Below are 21,603 nucleotides of genomic sequence, written 5' to 3'. Positions count from 1 at the left end.
GTTAAATCACCATCGCTGTTTGTTTTTCTCACTACAAATGTAATCCCACCCCTTATGTAACACCCCCTGAAATGGGGGCCTTTAAGGAATAAAACTGAACTGAACTGAACTGGACTGCAGCAGCGACTTCCAAATGCCTCCTCTGCACTTCGAAGACTGTGTACCATAAATCCCGATGGCATAGAAAGTGCTAAGAGCCGTGAATGCATAATGAAGCTACCGCTGCATTTTTTTGGATGTTCCTCAATCGAACTGGAGTCTGAAATACGCCAGCTGCAGAGTGTTAGCGGTGCACTTGATCGCGCATCATGTTTGACTTTCTGGCACGCAGCGGCATCGTACAAGGACCCTTGCGGCGAATGCCCTTTTCAACACCTGGCGCAAGGAGCACTGAAAATTCTGACCCTTCCAATTTCTAACGCTGATGCAGAGCGCGTGTTCTCTTGCGTGAACTTGACGAAAACAGAGATGCGTAACAAAATGAAGCTGGACTTGCTCACGGCGATTCTGCGAATCAAATTTGGGCTACGACTTCAAGAAAAAACAGCATCATCGTTTGACGTTCCTGCTGAGTTGTTGAATAGAATGTGCCAAAATTACTCCGGCATGAACACTATCTACTCTAGATAAACTACGCGGACTGAACTTTTATTTATTTGCAACGTAACTGATGCTTGAAGGCCAAGCAAGAGAACCAAATTTCCTTGCTCTTTATTTACTCTGTGTTCTTGTGTTGATTCAAAATGATATTATTTATTGTTCATTAATAAAAGTTGCTTATAATAATGGTACTTTTCTACTTGGCTACAAATTTGGCGCCAAGACCAGGTGGCGTGGCTACTTTTGGCTACTTTTAGCCTCAGTTCTGGCTCTTTTTGAAAAATTCCCAACGGCAACCCTGCCCGCCAGTTTAGGCCCTGCAGTCAGATGGGGAGGCCGCGTTGAAGGAACGCCAGAGAGAGCGGGCCGCGCGTCGTTCATTCGGCCGAAGCATAGGCGGCGTTTGATGAACGCCGCCGGGAACTCGCTCGGGAAAGGGCTCGTCGTCGACGTGCCGACCTCGCCGTGAGGGAGCACGAAGCCGAGGCGTTACGACAACGAAGAGCAGCGGATTCAGAGCCTCACTTGCACCACTCTCCACAGTAGCGGAAGGGCGGTCATTTTTACACATTCGCGTTCATTTGTGTTATACATTTGTTATAGTACATTTGTGTATATTCGTGTTTTCATTTCGCGATATATCGAGGCAAAGAATTTGGGACCGAAATCCCCGCACCGACTGGCAGTGGGCCAGTGTCTTGGCAGCGGGAGGGGCAGTGTGGGAAGCTGGCACAATGAGCGGCAAAGGAGACAGCTGTGGAAGACGACCACGAACGCGCGAGCACTGGCACGAGCGCGTTCGCGCGGTTACGCCGAGGGGCGCCAACGAGTCAACTGCGGTCAACGACGACGAAGAATGCGCGAGCAGTGGCACGAGCCATTGCCGATGATGTTAGGTTTCGCTGACAAAGATTTGTTTACGGACATGGAAAATGTGCGGAACCCTAGCCATAAACAGCTTCGCTGTAAAACAAGCATATATAATCAGCAATGGCCCGTACCCCTAAAAGGCGGAGGCTACAAGCGCTCAGTAAATGAAGCGAACACACAGAACAGCATAAGTTTCAATAAAAAAAAGCAAGCTCAATACAAGCATTCGAACCGTAAATTAAGGACTGCATAACCCCCTAGAAGTTGTAGTGGTGGTTTTTGCAACAGGTTCGCTGGACATCAACTGTCGCAGGGCAGGGATGGCGAGTCAATTTTGAATTTAAAAAATATTCGAAAATAGCAGACTTTCAGAAAACGAATCTATCAGTTTACAACTCCTAACACGGCAGTGTAAAACGGTATCAAAAATCTGTAAACTGCATCAATAGTACATATAAAGAGAGCAAAATCGATATAATCGCTCTCAAATAGACCACTAATATATGTGATTAGGAATTTTGCCAAACCCTTTTAAACAATTTAACAAATTCTCGCGAGATATAAACTGGTGTATTCTCCAACGACTTATTGCACTCGATTTGAGTGCCGCAAAACACGCCACTGACGCATCTTCTTCACGAAGGACTGCACGTGTTTAATCATAATACGCAGAATGACTAACCACGGAGTCAGGAGAAAAATAATACAGCATATTTGATTTCAAGATATAAACACTGATTTCAATTAGACGTACTGCATATGGTACCATATACAGTAACTCTATACAGCCACCTCTCGCAGGGAAAAAATATGAACATGTCTGTGCACAAAGGAAAAGCGCAGACAAGACCAAGCCCACAGGCGTTACGCTAGCTGCAGCTTGATGGGTCCTGGACATTTAGACACAAGGTATCAGTTCGTAGAAAAGGTACACAAATAGGAAATGTCCAAAGATTGCAACTAAAAAAAAAAAACTCGGAGCCCTTCCACTCTGTGAAGAAGGATGACCAGCGAAGCTGTCTACGTGCGACCCGTGGCGAGCTGCACCTTCGCCGTGGCTCGGCCCGACATTGCACGATCTTCGGGAATTTTTTTTTCTACACGAACACACGATAGTGGGGAAAGTAGCCCTTAACAGCTTGGCTGTAAAAAAAGAAAGGATGCGACGGAAGATTCAAACGCGGGCCACTCGAGTGGGAGGCGAGTATTCTGCCACTGAACCACCAAAGGTACGTATAGAAAGTGACGTACACTTCCCCGACGATGAATTTCGACGCGAAACGCCGATACAATGGAGTTGCAAGCTAGACCGGAGCGAGATAACAATGTCACATATACAACGACAAACCAGACAGTGGAATTAACAAGTTACACGGTGGATCTATGCGCCTTCATTTACACCCGGGAAAAGGGGGTCGTGCAAGAAGCAGACGGGTCTGGTAGCTGGGTTAAAGAGTTCAGCCACATACATCTTTTTTTTTTTTTTCATGCCAGTGCAGTGATAAACACGCGCAGCGCGGATTTACATCGCGATCCCGCGCGGTGCGGGTGTCATTCCGCCAGCGGTCGGGTCTCTTCGCACACTTTCTTGAGGTAACTCAGAAGGGTAACTCAGAAGGTAGATCCGGCCAGTTACTGCGCTTACGTGGGCGTCACGGTGGGCTGGACGACCGCCTCTGTAGTTGACGAGGCCTACACGTTGCCACGTGCAGGTTTTGTGCCTCACATGGGCACACCCGACGCGCTTGCCCCGTTAGACAGATCGCGGACAAGGCTGTTTGCATGCGTTGCGCAGGGCCGCATTTGGGGGAGCAATGCACGGTGCGTGCGGGGACTGCGGCGGCGTGTTGCAATTATTGCCTACGGGCGGAAAACTTGCTTCCCACCCGACCGGTGATAAAAGTTGCCCCATCTTAGTTAGCAGGGTAGCCCGTGTGAAGGCTAGAACGAATTATGGACAGCCCCTTTTTAGTCACCTTTCGAGCGCGGCACGGCTATGGTGGCATAGCACGGCGGTCCTATACTGCGGCTGCCGATGGAATTCGCGCTGGCAGGCGACTGCGCTTGGGCTCGTCGGGGTCGTGGGCGCATGCGGTGTCACCGCGCCCTCTCCCCCGCTCCACTTTGGTGGTGTAGATTTCTTCATGGCTCATTCTCCTTTACCGTGGAAAACAGGGGGAAGGCGGGAGATGGAAATTCAAGACGATGACCACAACGAGAACAAGGCGAAAGCAGGAGCCCACGTTTCGACAGGTGGACTTGTCTTCTTCAAGCCTTGAAGAAGACAAGTCCGCTTGTCGAAACGTGGGCTCCTCCTTTCACCTTGTTCTCGTTTTGGTCATCGTCTCCTTTACTGTGTACTTTATTCCCTTTCTTCACTGCATGTTTCACTTCAGTGCACCTTACTGCATGTTTTCCATGTATTATCATGCACTATTGTATTCTGTCGTGGCTGCCAGTTGTAAGGCAATGTACACACAAGTTTTCCTTGCGTGGCTACGCCGCCGGCATGTGTTTGCATAATTAGACTGCAGCGAAAGGTGTTTTTGTGTGGCATGTGTTGCTTCCCATGCGTGTATTTGTCGGTCTGGTCGTGCTCACGCGGTATAATTTGATGGACTGGCCACTTTGCGGTAAGTGATGGATAGTGACACCCAAATTAAATTCTTGAAGGCTAATCTTGCTAACACCCGCGATGCGACTAAGTTGATCGTGCATCATATGTTAAAGGGAAATTTTTCGTTCGCGGTGGTTTCCGAACCTTACACGCGATAGCGCACGATCCCCAACTTAGGACGTGAAGTCAATCTGTTCAACGCATCAAGTAACCCGCATGTGGTTGTACTCTCGCGAGCACCTGGTATAGACTTATTCCCTTTGCATACGTCTCAGGATGTGGTTGCGCTCCGCTGCGAACGTGCGGGGCAGGTGTTTGTTCTGGTGGAGCTATACGCTCCGCTTCGTAAACCTCTTGATCCAACTCTAGATGAACTGAGTCAACTTTTCTCCTGTAACGCAGCAAATTCGTTTTGGCCGTGGATTTTAGCGCCAGGCACGCACTTTGGGGAACGGATGTTGGAGATGCTCGTGGAGCGTTACTCGTACAGTTCGCATGTGCAAATAACCTGACCATTTTAAACGACCCAACATCAATCCAAACTTTTGAAACCCCATATGCGCTTTCGTGGATTGATATCACCCTTGCGTCCCTTCCACTCAGAAGAAATGGATACAGTTGGCAGTATCTGATGCCTAAACCCTTTATGATCGCCGCTACATTGAATTCTCGCTGTTTGACATAACTTGTTATGCCGGTGCGCCGACTCACTAACTTCGCGCGAGCTAAGATTCTGGAATGTATCAAGGGAGGTAAATGGTTTGACAAGCGTTTGCCAATGCGGTTTCTCATCGAGGCTGGCACTTGAACTCGTTGTGAGGCGGTTTTATTCCATCTACGATGCGCTCCGCAAACGCTTCTTGCGTAAAGTCAAGGTGCGCAGCCCTGGAGGAAGGCCGTGGTGGACTCCCTCAATTGGGAGAGGAGCGACTTCGGGTGTCTTCATTCCGAAGCCCAACAAACCACTTACACTCCAAAACCTTCGCCCAATCTCGCTAACCTCGTGTCTCGGAAACCTTTTCGAGCATGTGGTATCAGCGAGGCTCGCACAGCACATGAAAGACCATGACTTATACCCTCACAGCATGGTGGGATTCCACCCCCATTTGTCCACACTAGACGCCACGTTGCAAATCACCCATGACATCTTCGATCCGCTCATTCCAAGCCACACTAAGGCAGTCCTGGCTTTGTATTTATCCAAAGCCTTTGATCGCGTCGAACATCACGCGATCATGACTGCACTCTCCCCACTGAATGTGGGCGCACGTACGTACACCTACATTCAGGCATTCCTCACAGCACGCACGGCCGAGCGTAACTTCGGCCCGCTCACCTACCTCGCATACTCACTAAAAAGCGTAGGCACCCCGCAAGACTCCGCCCTCTCACCTTCCCCTAGCACGACAATTGGCAACCGTTCCTCACCTGAAACATACTCTCTACGCAGACGACATTACGCTATGGACTACCCATGACTACCCACTATGGTGGGCTTCCGGTCACACCTCTCCACTCAAGACGTCATGCTCCAGCTCTACCACCAGATTATCAATGACCCAACTAGTGGCAACCGCGCCATCCTCGGTTTAGATTTGGAAAAGGCATTTGACAATGTAGCACATGCAGCAATCCTGAGCCGCATAAACAAGCGCAACTTGGGTGAGCGAAGCTACAACTACGTCAGAGACTTCCTGTCGCGCCGCACAGTCACTCTCGCGCTCGCGGTCGGCAGCATGACATCCAACGAACATACACTAGGAAGCACCGGCACTCCTCAAGGATCGGTCATATCCCCGCTCCTTTTCAACCTCGTGATGCTGGGTCTCCCGGCCTACCTCGACCAGATCGATGGCCTCCATCACGCCTTGTACGCAGATGACATCACCCTGTGGGTCAACAAGGGCAGTGATGGTCAGATAGAATGCACCTTAAAAGCAGCGGTCTCTGCAGTCGAAACCTACCTCCAAGACACAGGTCTCCGACTATCTCCACTGAAATCGGAACTGCTCGTCTACCGCTCGCGCCGCCGGCCCAAGCCTACCGCCGAATCGCGCCAGTGTGACGACATAATCCTCTATACGCTCCTAGACGGCTCCTGCATTCCCCGAGTCCCGAAGATACGCATCCTAGGCATGCATATAACAGCCAACGGGTCAAACATAGAAGCTATTCGCAAAATCGAAGGCAAGGTTACAGCGGCTACCCGCCTGATCAAACGCATTACAAACAAGCACACGGGCATGAAGGAGGATAGTGTCATGCGCCTCATACACTCTTTCGCAATCAGTCACATCACTTATGTGGCTGCCTTCCATAACTGGAATGTCACTGAAAGAAAGAAAATCAACACCCTTATACGCAAGACTTACAAGACCGCCCTTGGCCTACCGGAGTCCACAAGCACTGCTCGTCTGCTACAGCTGGGGGTATACAACACGCTTGAGGAAATTGTGGATGCGCAAAGAACCTCTGAACTCGAACGTATGTCTCTGACAGCCACGGGCCGCTACATCCTGCAGAAACTCGGCTTCAACTACCACGTCCAACACGGTCAGAAACAGGTCATTCCACCTGACCTCAGCGACACGCTGATTGTCGCCCCTATACCTCGAAACATGCACCCCGAATTTAATCGGGGCCGACGCCAGGCCCGTGCCAAGGCACTGCTGCACTCCTTGGGTGGAAAGAGGACTACGCGCTTTGTAGACGCCGCAGAATACACACGAGAACACCGGTTCACGGCGGTAGTCGTAGACGTTAGCTCCCGGCTTACGCACGCGTGTAGTGTCGCAACAGAATACTCCGAAACAGCAGAAGAGGTAGCAATTGCGCTTGCGCTTACCGACCCCCTCTGCGAGGTAGTTTTTAGCGACTCACAATCCGCAGTTCGCAACTACGCGCGGGGGTGCATTTCCTCCGAAGCTCTCCAGATTCTAAGGAAAGCTGGTCGACAGCACTTCGATAACACCGCCATCATATGGTTTCCAGCGCACGTCGCCACCCCCAGCGATGAGGGCCTCATTAACTTGAACGAGGTAGCACACCGCTCTGCGCGAGAACTGATCCGCCGCGCAGAATCAGAGACCGCCTCTTCGAGTTCAGAACTGCTGGCTCAAAACACGCGAGAACGCCTGGTCAGGTACAATGACATCACCAAGCACTACCAGCTAGGCAGGCGGTTGCTGCCCCCACCTCACCCCATGCTGAAACGTCGCCAGGCAGTCATCTGGCGACAACTGCAAACAAAAACCTTCCCCAGTCCGGTGCGATTGCAGCACATTTTCCCCGCGCAATACCTGACTGCTCTTTGCAAATTATGTCAGGAGACTAGAGCGACGCTGTCACACATGTTGTGGGAGTGTCGGGTTACATCAGCTACAATGGCAGTAGCTCCGGAGGCTCTTGCGTCGAAGTGGGCCGCCGCTCTGCGCAGCTCGAACCTCAAGACACAAGAGTGGGCTGTCCAGCAAGCCCGAGAGGCGGCGGCGAGGCAAGGCCTCAAAGTCCCCTCATGGGAGACCTGAGCCCGAGTCGTCAAACTTGCCGGATTCAGAATAAAGTTGTTTCCATCCATACCCATGGCAGTGACGCCATACAGGTCACCATCCAAGCAGCCACCCATCTGACCCAAAACTATGCAGTTAGCGTAGGACTTTCTTGTTCCCCAGAGAAGTCCGAGCTGCTGTGCATTCGTCCCAAGAACCGCAACTTGCCCTGCTCCCCCATCGTCATCGAGCTGGACGGTAGACCGATACCAGAGGTCGAAACCCTCAGGATATTTGGTATGCATATCCAGAGTGATGGGAAGCACACGACTACACTCCGGAGACTCAGGCAGGTAGTAGGGGCGATCTTGCACTTTATCCGCCGGGTCTCAGGCCACCACAGAGGCATGAGGGTGCGTGATCTATGCCGACTTATTCACGCCTTTGTACTCAGCCGTGTACTCTACTCCACCCCCTATCTCAAGCTCTCTCGCCGTGAAACTGACGCCATGGACGCTCTTATTCGCCGGGCATACAAAGTCGCCCTCCACCTTTCCATAAATACACCTACCGACCGACTCTTACAATTAGGCCTCCACAATACAATCGGGGAACTTGTAGACGCGCACCGCCAAGCACAATACCTTCGTCTCACACAACCAACACTGGCCGGTACATATTGCACTCCCTTGTAATCCGGATACCAGCCAACGATCCGACATTACGCCCCATATCAGAACCCTTACACCGCGAACTCCCCCGTAACATGCACCCCGACCACCACGTTAAGCGCCGCAGAGCTCGAGCTACAGCGCTGCACCGTTACTACGGCTCGGAACCGGACGCCGTATGGGTAGACGCAGCCTGCAAGAATGATGAAGATGTCGCTGTCATGGTGGATCACACCCTCTCTCCGATTGGAACGCACACTCTCCCCCAGACACCTCTCCTGAAGCTGCAGAGGAAGCCGCCATTGCCCTAGCTATCATCAACACAGAATGTTTTATCAACAACACGGTATGTTTTATCAGACTCCAAAACTGCAATCCAAAATTTCGCACGAGGCCGAGTCCACGTCCCTGCTTTTTGCATACTGGACTCGCCCGTTGCACCCCCGCCCCGTCATGTGGAGCTGATTTGGATGCGCGCGCACTGCAGGAATCCTGGAAACGAGGCCGCCAACCTCTTAGCCCGAGGTTCTTTAAACCGGGCTCTTGCGGCCTCCGATCCGGGATTCACGAAAGAGCGCGCGCACACTCTCAACGAGCAGACGAATGCCTCCAAGGCGGCGCTTCAGCTGTACCCCACTCCGCACAAATCCCTTAGTAATCGACAAGCAACCCTTTGGCGCCGATTAAACTCGCACTCTCCCATCTCATCTGACTCTTTCTCACTATCACCTACTTTTCCTCACATCAGCCTGTAATCTCTGTCCCAAACCTAGCGCTTCTGCTCTCCACCTCCTTTCTCATTGCCCGGCGGATCCTCCACCGCGGGGCCTCGAGCACCTGAAGACCTGGGAGGACAGGGAGACCCTGCTGCGCTCTGGAGACCCGGTCGTGCAGACCATGGCTACTGATCGGGCTGCCAGCGTTAAGCCTGTTTCACATGATGCGATTTTCGTCGCACCGGAAGTGCGATTTCCGTCGTTTGCGATGAAAGTCGCAGTCGCAGTGCCGACCCCCCGATTTTCGGCTGCGACCAAGCGGTTGGTCGCACAGTCGCACCGTCGCACCGATCGCTGCGATTTTCCGTCGAAATTGCACGGAGAGCTGTCAACGAAACTATTTCGCCGGTTTGTATGGGTTTGTTTTGGAAAATGGCGCCTCACATGACAAGTGCAATGCGCGGAGACGTGGATCGTCGAATTCGGTACGTACGCGAAGGGAGAATAAAAAACTTGTACTGCAGATTGCATTCTCCGATTGCTATGCGTTTGTTGACACGCTACACAGCAAATGAAGTGCATTTTCACGTTTGCTTCGTACGCCGTTGCGAGTTGTGAATGCTAGGAGGTGTTCGATCCCCAGCAGACGACGAGGTCGTCACAATTTTCTTTTGTTGAGTAGCATGCAAAAATCGCGCTTACGGAGCAGCTTGAATTATCTCAACCTCGGCAAGGGCAAATGACAAGACAGCAAAGTACCCGAAGTTTCAACGTTGCGCTGAACGCGGTACCGTTCAGTTGCATTTTCTTGTCAGTTTTCAAGCATGAATTTCCCGATGCATCTTGAAAGCTTATCTTGCCTCTTATTAAATTTGACACAGCAAAAGTGTAGGCTATCGTAATGAATTTGCTACGATAGCATTAAATCCGTGGCTTGAATAAAATATTACATGCACGTTAAGTTGCACCTCTTCTCTGGAGAATGTTTTTTTTTTCTTGCACTGAAACCAATAAACATTGACTATGTTGCGGACTTTGTATCCTTACTGCATCTGTATGAACACTTGCTCTGCAAGGTAATTAACTGTACAGCTAGTAGATAAATGGCTTCCTATAGTGGCACAGTGACAACGTACCCTCCTGCACAATTATGTAGAACTCGTGCAACAATGCGAAAAGCAGGCACACAGCCTGTTCTTGTGGGGTTAAAACAGTATAAAAGGACACGCTGAAGAAAAATCAAAATTGTGCAGTGAAGTCAGCCAGTACAAGCAGTTCTTGCACGTTCACAGCTGATCAAGTGTGCAGAAAGATTCATGCCTTACATGTTTCTAGCAAGTTTCTAATAAGCTTGCGATCACATATATTAGTGTGTAAACCCATATAACGATATCCGCTGCGATTACTATCTTTATAAGTAATGAATTACCATGCTACTTGCAAGAGCATATATCACCCGAGGATTTTAGAACAAATTTCTGCATTTCAACTATACACAATATGTGGTTTATTCAGTAAAAGACCACAAACTGGGATTTCTTGCAATGACAAACTTATTCCAAACTTTACTTACATACAGGCAAGAAAAAAAATTATAGACAGAAATATTGTTCTTCAATTTGTTCACCTGCCACTGTAGCTATAGCATTCTGCTGCTAACACAAGGCGAGGGGTTGATTTGCCAGCCATGGAAGTAGCATTTCGATGGGAGTCATAGGTGAGAAAAAAAGCTCTTGCACTTAGATTTAGTTCTTCACCTTTTATTGAACCCTTACACTTCAAAATACTATTGCATAGGGGGGCATGCTTATGCAAAATCTAACACCAATAGAAAGCAAAGGGCAGAATTGTAAAACAACCATCTTTCATGATAATTCGAGTGTGTAAATATTCATTGCATCAATATGTATTGTTCAACAGCACTGCACAAATAAGCATGATCAGGTGCTTATTTGCTCATACTATGTCGCACGCATAGCACAAAGAAAACCTTTTTCAAGAGTTGTCCCTTCTGGCAGATATGAGTGGGCCATAAGCAGCAGAAACTTTATTGCACGACATTATGTAATACTGCTTATGAAAGAATGAAGAGAGTGAAGAAGCTTTTAACAGCAGTACTGCCTCATGCTGCGCTAATAGGAGGAACGATGAGCAAAAACATTTCTGGTAAAGCACTTAAACAGTAACTTTCTGAAAGACTGAAGATTCCAGGTGAGAGTCGGAGGTACACTTGGCCCACACACACCAACAACACGGGCATACTACATGAAACACTGCAGCCTATGGTGTATTACAGTCTATGGGAAAGCTATCTTATACAGAAATCAAGAATGATGCAACAAGCCCTCGACAACACTGCAGACTTTCTTGGCCAGTCTGGCCTCTCGCTTTCTGATAAGTCAGCTCATATCAACGTCGGAAAAAAAAGAAAGACTATAATCAAGAACTACCCCAGATTTCACATTGTGATCCACATAGCTGGACAAATATGCCCGCAAGTCAACATCCACAAATCCTCAGCTAGTGTAAGCCCATGACGGCAGAGCCAGCACGTGGGTGAAACAATTATGCAGTGCCTGGACACAACTTCCACATCTGGTGAAAAGAATAATCTCGAAATAATGGGGGTGGACGAGTGGATACTATAGAAAATCGCAGATGCTGTGCTTGTGTCCAAGGTAGCGTACGGTATGAATTACCAGCAGCACACAAAAAGACAACTCATCGAATACAGGCATCGGGTAGTAATAGCAGGTCTTTCCAGCTGTAGCATGCTTGAAGACCCCTATGAGAAAGTAACGAACAAGCACCTAGACGGAGTAGAGTTGCAGCCTGCAGCACAAATTCTTTGTCTCAAAGCTCAGAACCTCGTCCCAAGATACTATGCCAGCTAGCATATGAGATGCAAAGACGACTACCTCTCCCTTCAGAAACACAACGTCGGGAGTACCTGAACTTGAAACACAACAGGCCCATACCGTGGAATATGGGGGCAAACAATTAGGCCAGAAGACTATATGCAACTGCAAAACACACAGAGGAGGTTGCTAATCATGAAGATGCAAGCAAACATAAGGCACATATAGTACACTGATCTGGCAATAGCAGTGTAACAGTAGTACGACACTACATAAACTAAACCCCATATAAGTTTGTACCATTCCAGGTCATCCTATACCTATAAAAGCTGAACTGAAAGCAATCAAAGCAGCACTTGTAGTGCAGATTACACCCTGCACAACACCCTGCATGGATTCACTAGAAACTGTCTGTGCCTGCACATCACACAAGATTGTCAGGAAAATCAGGTGATTGACACGCGACTTGCAAGCACATGGCCAGAAATTAAATTACAGGATACGTAGCCATGCAGATATTCCAGGACACAAGCAGGCTTATAAGCCCGACATAATAACTGAAAACTATATGAGTTTGTGTGTATTCATTATTAACTAAAGTGCAACAGATAGACAACAGACAAGAACGAAGTGCACGGTGTGTTCATTTCGTTCCTGTCCATCACATTTCTGTTGCAATATAGTTAATGAATTCACGAGGCTGCACAGAAGAATGATACCTCTGCCCCAGGGCCCGATTTCACATCCAAATCCACGCCTGTGTGCGCGCGCACACACAAATGTTGCAAGAGTGCATAGCGTGAAGCAGTATCAACAGGATGACACTAGATATGGATGAGGACTAACTTTCAACTGAGGTTCATTAGTAAAAATGTGGCGAGCCATATAAATTACCAGAAAAAAAAAGGACGATGAGCAAGACGAGAACAAGGTGAAAGCAGGAGCCAACGTTTCGACAAGTGGACTTGTCTTCTTCAAGGTCCACGTGTGGAAACGTTGGCTCCTACTTTCACCTTGTTCTCATGTTGCTCATCATCTTGAATTTCCATCTCCTGCCTTCCCTGAGTTTTCCTCACAAAAAGAAAGACATCTTCGAAGGATAGATAAAAATTGGTGCTTGATGCAGCCAAACATAAATAAAAATGCTACAGAAAGAAAATAGAGAAAAATTCCAAGTGCAGGAAAAAACTCATTACAATTGCCAATCCTGCATGCCAGCACCTTTCAGGAAACACTGTTGTTATTCCAATAGACAGACTGACCGCTTGCATATGCAAGCACATTCTTCCAGTTCCATGCCATTGGGAAAAAAATGAGTTTCCTGGAAGGTAGCCACAAGCACACTTGGTGATCACAATGTTTTTTCCCTGGACTTGTATATCTATATGTATTTTCTCCCTTTCCTGCTTTTATGTTTGGTTTCATCAAGCACTAGTCTTTATCAGGTTTTATTGGTGTACTACTTCGTGGTAACCTTTAGAGATCACTGCATTTTCACAATAAACCTTTTAATTAGAAGTTAGCATACCCTGTTCTTACTGCTTCACACTGTACATTCTTGCTACATTGGCCAAATAAAAAATTTTGTAAGGTATCACGAGGGCCATTAAAGTGACTTGTTGCAGTCTAAAAAAAAAAAGACGAATAGCCTGGTTGCAAATGGCACCAGAGAACACATAGGACAAACAAGAAAACCGATATGATTTAACAACCAAAAGTTTAATGTACACACCGAGTAAATGCTCGCTGACAAGCAATAGACTGAAGATACACAAAAAGGAGAAGCAAAAATTCATGTGCGTTTCCTGACAGAAAATGCATCCATTTCTAACGGAGGCTGTGCTGACAAGATTAACCCAGCATTTTTAGATCCACAGCTGCCGTAACTTCTCTAGGCAGCCGATCTGCACAGAATGCTAGCTTCTTCCTCTACAATGCACGCTCAGATGTGGAGAGTGCATTGTAGAGGAAGAAGCTAGCATTCTGTGGAGATCGGCTGCCTAGAGAAATTATGGATGCTGTAGATGCAAATACACTGGAAGAATCTTGTGTCAGCATGGCCGCTGTTACACTTTCAGAGATGGATGCGTTTCCTGTTGGGATCTGTATTGACACACATCAGATCTTGCTTCTGCTTTTTGTGTAAATTCGCTTTATTGCTTGCCAAACAGCATTTACTCGGCATGTTCAATAAACTTTCATTTGTTAATACACCTCATGACTGTCTCGGTCTCTAGCAGAAGGGTTCTCATTCTTTTTACAGTGAAGCTGTATATGCCTATGTGAAACACTCATGGTCCGATCCCAAAAACCCTAGTGTAGGGGTATGAGCCATTGTTTAACGGGCTGTGAGCCATTGCATTCGTCTTGCATGATGGACGGAGACATTTCTTGTTGGGTAGACATAGAAATGCTTATGCATTTCAAACATACATTTATCTGCATATTATTACAGGGAAGGGACACAGAGGGGGATGGGGTTAAGACAAGATCATGATGTCATTATTATCTCACAGCAAAGGTGTGGTGGGCCATTGGCTAGACCGATAGTGACGTCGTTTCTCTCTAGCAGCAGAGCACGCGTGCAGCAGTCTCTCTCAGACTTCCCAATAGGTTCGAAAATGTGTCCCTGTATTTAATTAAATGAAATGTGCAGCCCCGGTGTGTCACTTCATAACTACAGTGCATAACTGAGTCATAAACATTATGATTAACGCATTACAAAACACAAGTGCATAACAGAATTCAGAAAGACTGATGGACCCGCTGGATTAACACAATGAACCACTCATTGCACTTTCCATGATGGTGATCTTGCAAAGTGCAGTGTGTGGCATTCCAAATAAACAATGTGATAAACCCAAGCCAAACATGTGCATAACCTCATTAAGAAAAAGAGACATAACCAATAATATAGAAAGACTTGAATAAACCATTGGAATTAACCCAGTGATAAACACTGGGGCTTCACATTTCAGCTTCGCTGGTTTACCGTCTGTACAGGGTGCATGGGCAGCAACTTTTTCTGTTATTGTTTGTTAAGTATTGTATAATGTTGTGCCAGTAAAATACGTTGGGCTAGTTGGTGTAATGTATTGGTGCTGCTTTTTTTGCTGGTTTTTTTCTTAATGTTGTGCCCTTCTTCCTTATATAACAACTTTTTTATTCCCCCTTGCATAATACTCCAACCTTGCAGCCTGCGAGGTATATAAATAAGTACATAAGCACGTCATTCATTCATCTGCATACACCTCGCACCATTCCTTGCTCAACAAACGTCACTGCGTTGATGCCTCGCAGCATGCATCTACATTAACTGCCATTTGCGTTTCGGTATGGTTTGTGAACAGTGTAATGCATAAAGATTACATGACATTAAGGTTGTGACCTATGCGGCGCTTAAGCAAACCTTGCAAAAGATGACATGTTGGATTGTTGAAAATAAGACAAATTGTATATATCGCAGTTACTTTAACAGCATTTAATTGACCACTTGACAGAAACTTCACTTTGAATAGATTCCAACACGTACGCTGAATCTGCAGTTTTCTTTTTTGCTTATTAATGCATGGGCCATGGTATTACTGCATGACCACATGGTAGATTTGAAAACAAACTGAAATAAATTAGTTTGTTGCAATATAACAATATGTATAGATCACTGCGATTGTAACGTGAGAACTTAATACAAACATGCACGCTATAGGATGCAGACAAATGCTCAGGACAATCTCCAGAATGTTTGCATCCTGATACTTATGAAAGTGAACGGTTTCATTCCATGGCTGTCAATGAGAGGGAGAGAGAAAACTTTATTGTGTTCGTGGAACAAAAACGCATTGATAAACTTAGACATATAGTCATTGCTTAACACTTTCGAAATGAATAATTATAGCTTGCTATCGACATTGGAGCAGCCTTTCGACAGCAAGAAAAGGAATCAGTTTTTCCAGCTCTGAACATTGAATTGCAGGAAATGCAAGCAGGCATAAAATTCTTCCAATATAATCTGTTTAGGAATACGAAATTGGAATAAACATTGAAGCTTGCACTTGTACTTTCTCTGGCTGAGCAATCTAGTTTGAAATGACTCCCATAAGCATGTCATAACAATGTTGACCTAAACAGGTTAAATGCATGACTAGCTTAAGAAGTCTGGATGATTGCTATAAATTACAGTGAAGAAACTATAATATCTAATAACATTAATAATATAATAATAATATTTATTTCCACAAAACAGGCTAACCGTGAGAGGCGTGCGAGGCTGAGCAGAAAGCTGAAAAATTCTACGGCAAGTGCGCCTGCCGTGGGCCCACGATCCTGCATTATGAATAGCGCGTATTGATATGGTCTTCTTGTTAGAAGTTCCGAGTATACTACCAGCGCGAGACACGGGACAACAAAGTGGACGAGAAGCGTGTCTTTTAGAATGCTATATTACAACGTACAGGTTTCTACAAAAGCGACGGTAACTGCTCGAAACATTTGATGCGTCGGCTTTTGCGCCTTTAGAAATATTTAGAGAGGGCTCCCATATATATATTTGCAGCGCAATCACGGCGATGGACAAATCAGACTAGCGCTAAGGTTGAATTTCACAACACAGTTTTCATTCCACGTCGTAATCACACTGATCGTTTGAGGCTTCGTTCAGGGGCACACGCGGCCGTTTGGGTTGGTGCTTCTTGCTGCGTTTGGCGTAAGAATATGGCTAGGAGCAGGCACCACATATGCGCAATGACGGGCAATATACACGCATCGTTTCTCCAGAAGCTGACGCCGAGCACGGGTAGCGCGAGGATCTTGCTGGGCTGACACAACTTCGTGGCAGCCGAATTACGAATACTGCATATACGGTGAGGGTAGCTATATCAGCTTGTCGATAGGTCATCTTGTAGATTGTTGTAGCGCAGGCAGAACGAAACGGTCATAGAATGTAGATAAGACAACACACAACGCTGAACCATAGAATGAAGAATCGCTGGCTGAACCACCTGCGAACAGCTGTTTCCGTGCGCGATGTCGCACTGAACTAACAAAACCGCCGTCGCGCACCCCAAGACAAATCGTAACTAACGTTCTTAAATTAGTAAACGTACATATTATTTGCTTCTAATCAAGAGAAGTCAATAATATTATAGTGTAAACGTTTTATTCACTAAAATAAAAGAATTATGCACCGTGTGTCACGAAACCTGGCAGTAAGCAACCCTGGGCGTCGCACCAGTCGCATTGTTGAAATCGCAATCATGTGAAATGAGCCCTCTAAAAATCGCATTGCGACGCGTGCGACAGCACCGATTTTCGTCGTTGCAGTCGCAGCATGTGAAACAGCCTTTATGGAGCGAAGCAACATAAACGCTTGAGTGCAGTGGGGTCGTGCGCGGGCCCCGGAGCCTGCGTGCTCCTAACTCCTCAGTCTTACAATAAAGTTTTTATGATGATGATGACTTCGGGTGCGAGCAATGCGCCACAGACAGCAAAGAGCGGTCAATCAGGATCTCCGGGAGTTATTTCATAGGGAGTATGCAGGGGCATTCGCGATGTACAAACAGTATATTCGGCTGGGCAAGCAGGCTGCGGACAAAGCCTTTTGTCAGGACATTACGACATGCAAGATTTTCGGCTTGACGTTTAAATTAGCCTTCGAGAAGCTTACACCTGGCACGCACCTCCCCTCGCTCGAGGGACCAGATGGCGCCTTTACAGCTACAATTTCAGATTGCGCCGCGATTTTATTGCGGGTGCATATCGCTGAAGACTATCGGGCTGCTGACAACGTCTTTTACAGCACAGTCTGCAGCCTTACTAAATGCCCTCACCCGTTAATACCGGATGATTACCCCTTCACGGTGACGGAGATCGAGCACGCTGCTTGCTCGGGGAAGCCACGCGCGGCGCCAGGGCTGGACGGGCTCACCATCATGTTTGTTCGACATTTGTTTCAGGCCCACCCCCAATTTTTTCTTCTGTTATTTAATGCGGCTCTGAGATTGGGGCATGGTCCCTGTCGTTGGAAGCTTTGTAGCATTATTATCATCCCGAAATCCGGCCGTTCGCCTCAGCTCCCTTCCGCCTATCGTAATGCATTCCCTATTCGGCAAGGTTTTAGAACGCTTACTTAATTCCCGTCTTTATTATTTTCTAAATTCTCGTCATCACATACATACCCACTAATTCGGATTCACGCATGCGCGCAGTGCCCCTCTAGCCCTCTACGCCTCTACGCCTTAAAGCAGCGGTCCCGAAGGCTGCAAAAACTCCAGCAGCCTTAGAGCGCTTGATTTTACGGGCGCTTTCGATGGTGCGTGGCATAATATTGTTCTGCTCTTCTCTCCGTAAAAACAGATGGACCAGTAATCTGCACCACCTGGCAAAGCCTTTCTTGACGGACCGTAATTTCGCGTTCCCATCGAACGCGGGGGAGGTGCCGGCCCACCCTTCGATAGGCAGCCAGCAGGGTTCACCCGTTAGCCCTCTTCTGCGGAATGTGGTCATCCACTCCTTTCTTGACATCGAGCGTCCTGAGGGAGTCTGTATCCAAGCCTATACGGACGACACCATCCTTATAACAGGAACGTCGCGTTTGCAATTGCAGGCACTTGCCGACTCTGCGCTTACCTTGGTTTGCCATTGGGCTCGGCAAAGCAAGGTCAAAATCAGTCACCAAAAATCCTTTTTCGTCTTCTTCAACAACGGCTACATTGGTACATCTAAGCGGCGTCCGTCCATTCGATTGGATGGCGCTTTTCCAAAACACAAGGACCACATTAAACTGCTCGGCATGGTCTTTGACAACAAATTCAACTTTCTTGCTTATGTTGATTACATAAAGACTAAAGCCGATGTATTGGTCACGCGATCACTTAATTTCATCTGCTCCCCCATTTCACGCTTAACCCTGCGATAATCCGTCGCTTGTACAGGCAGGTCTTGCTGCCTGCGATTGCATATGCGTCCCCTGACTGGTGGCCTTCCTTTCCCACTACGCATCTGACCATCCGTGTTCTGTCAGTGCAACGTTCCATTTTAGTTGCACTGACAGGCGCCTATCACACCACCCGCACCTCGGCGCTCGACATCCTAACTGTCCTCCGCTCACGACCGAGCTCGACAGGTTGGCTGCTGAATTCTCTTTGCCGACTCTTCGCCAGTAACACACTTCGGTCAAGACACATTTTATCCCAGCCAGGTGGAATTCCCTTGCGACCCGTGGTTGGATCATCCCCGGGATATATACACGATTACGTTTGCCAAGCTTAGCCCTGCTCAGACCGGCCGAGTCTTCCGCGCGTCGGTGCATCATTTGTACACTGAAGGTGCATTTACCGGAACCTCGGCGGGCGCGGCTTATGTCCTCTTTGATAGCTACAGCCGCCTGGCTTTGGTACGTAAATTTCGCGTGGTGAATGCACCCAGCGAGTATTGTACGAAGCTGCTCAATGCCAATTCGGTGCATATTTACACGGATTATCTATATTTTGCTGATGACCCTTTCCCACCTTCGTGTCACGGATACACGGGTTCGCTCGATTAAGATGGCGGTCATATCCCAAGCGCTCAAAGGGCGTCTTATTCGGTTGTTTCATGTCCCGGGACACAGACGGGTAGTAAGTGATGAGCTTGACGACTCAGCTGCGGCGTGAGCGAGTACTACAGGCTTCACTCGTGAGAGCCTGCTCTCGGTGTGTTCGATCCGCGAGAGAATGTACAAAACTGCCGACAACCTCTGGCGCCAAGATTGGCATCGTGAGGGGAGGGACACCAGTACCGGTGGGTGCGAAGCGTCTCCACGATTCCACATTGGTTTGCCCTTCTCACTTTCTCACACACTTATTTACAGGGCACGGCCACTTTCCGTAATATCTGTTTCGGTTTAACCTCTGTGCCCCAAATCAGTGTGCGTGTGGTGCGGCGTGCGATTCACTATTTAACTTCATGCCCGCGCAGTACGCACTTAGTGTCGCAATTGCACGCCGCCTTACGAGTCGACGACATTATCCCTGATAATTATGCTGCCCTTGTTGCCAATAAGATAACCCGTACATTGCTATTACACTGGCGCGGCAAATTACTCAGTCCGTACCTCCCGTTCTTACATGCTCCCCGTTCCCAGATGCCCATAAATACTTTTTATGATACATTTTTCTTTTACTCCCATATTACTTTTCCATGTATGTTGCACGCCAACTACACTGTTTAAACCAACCACGGTGGGGTTACCACCGTGATAGTTGGCACTGACTGCGTGCTTCACCTTCCTCCTTTCCGTTTCATGCATTCCCCTGTACATTTAACCTCTTTCTCATGCTTCTCCTGTTACTTGCCTCTTCACATTATGTCTGTCTAGCCCGCAGGCTATGCACACTGCAGGTACCTGCTGTTCTGGGTGCTTCTTGCTCTGCCCATTTTCTCGTCAAGGCATCACCGTCATGAAGTCGACAGCATGGAGGCTGCACATGTCCTGTGGGCTTTTCTGCGGAGCCTTATGCTCCCTTTCGTAGCATACAATAAACCGGTAGCAGAGGGACAATTGCGCATTACTGCCGAATCCAGACACATTTCATATCCCAAGAAGCACGACTTATAGCCTTCAGCGTTCCGGTTTCAATTTCATTACACTTACTACATCTGTCCTCGGTGCTATGTCTGTATCCTTCAGGCCTAGCTTCCAATTTTTTATTTTCCGATTCATTTATTTTAGATATGGTTTTATGCCAGTTATACTTAATGATGGTGCAGGCTAACCCCCATATTTATTTATTTTTATCTGGGAGACATAAAGCACTTGCGGGCGGTACCCATACGCAGGCTCCCCGCGACCCCCACAGCACTGGAGTGTTCGTGTTACTTCGGTCGAAGCGACCCGCAAGGGCAATATCCCCCACAGGGGCATGATAAACTTGTTGCGAGTTCGATTACACGTTTGCACCAAACCCGTCGAGGTGATACACGTCGCCATAGTGAACTATTTTTCGAATTTCATATGGACAGGGGGATAGCGCGAACGCAGTCCCCCACTACCAAAAATTGCATGCCCCATCTGCCCCAGTTTGGGGTAGTGGCAGGGGTCAGCACCGCCGCAGTGCAATGCCCGCGCCTCTCCCTGGGGGCACCGCCTCGCTGATCACGGTTACCCCGGCACCAGGTAAGTATGCCGAGACAGCGTCGCCACATCGGTGCCCACCCCTGGCGATCCGGCATGCGGCGCCAGTGCGGAGTTGACGACGACTGAAGATTACTTTTGCCTCTGAACATAATTCGATGCGCTTTGGAGGGAATTGAAAGCAGAAATGTACATTGCAGAAGCCTGTAAAGCTAAATTTGGCGTGGCCTGCAGCTGTACTGAGAGAGACCGCAATTTTGAGTGATTATCATGCTGGTTTCTGCGAACGCACAGAAGCTGTCGCGCCACCAGAGGCGCCACCGCTGCGGACGTTCCCGAGGTGGCCTTTTCAAAACATCATTTAATTGTTCGTATCAGGCAGCCCAAGGAGATTTCTAAAAACAATGATCCCGCCAACCGGCGATGGAGACGACCGCTTACAACTCCAACAAGTGATGATAGATGAAACGTGTGCGTTAGGATAGAACGATTCGTTTAACTGCTCAATTGCTGGGCGGTCAATTTCTTTAACACACGCCCACTCGGTGATGCGCATTTCGGCAGCTGCAGGGTGACATGTAAAATAAAAAACATGAACAAGTCTGCACAACACAAAATCCCCAGACGTCCGCGAGTAAGGTACGACACAGCACGAACCTATCGTCAGCCTGGCT

General features: G+C 47.9%; 1 protein-coding gene and 1 non-coding gene across 2 annotated transcripts in view; both read right to left on the bottom strand.

Annotated features, from left to right (window-relative positions):
- The window catches only part of LOC139054862 (uncharacterized), a 156,443-nt gene that overhangs the window by 53,031 nt on the left and 81,809 nt on the right, over positions 1 to 21,603 (bottom strand). The window lies entirely within an intron of this gene.
- On the bottom strand, positions 20,816 to 20,979 carry LOC139055043 (U1 spliceosomal RNA). Its single transcript, XR_011511629.1, has one exon. It is a non-coding gene; the product is annotated as a U1 spliceosomal RNA (small nuclear RNA).

Source organism: Dermacentor albipictus, chromosome 1, assembly GCF_038994185.2.
Source record: "Dermacentor albipictus isolate Rhodes 1998 colony chromosome 1, USDA_Dalb.pri_finalv2, whole genome shotgun sequence".
In the NCBI taxonomy this organism is placed as follows: domain Eukaryota; kingdom Metazoa; phylum Arthropoda; class Arachnida; order Ixodida; family Ixodidae; genus Dermacentor; species Dermacentor albipictus.
Note: the sequence above shows the minus strand (reverse complement) of the source record. Positions and strands in the feature narration are given on the sequence as shown.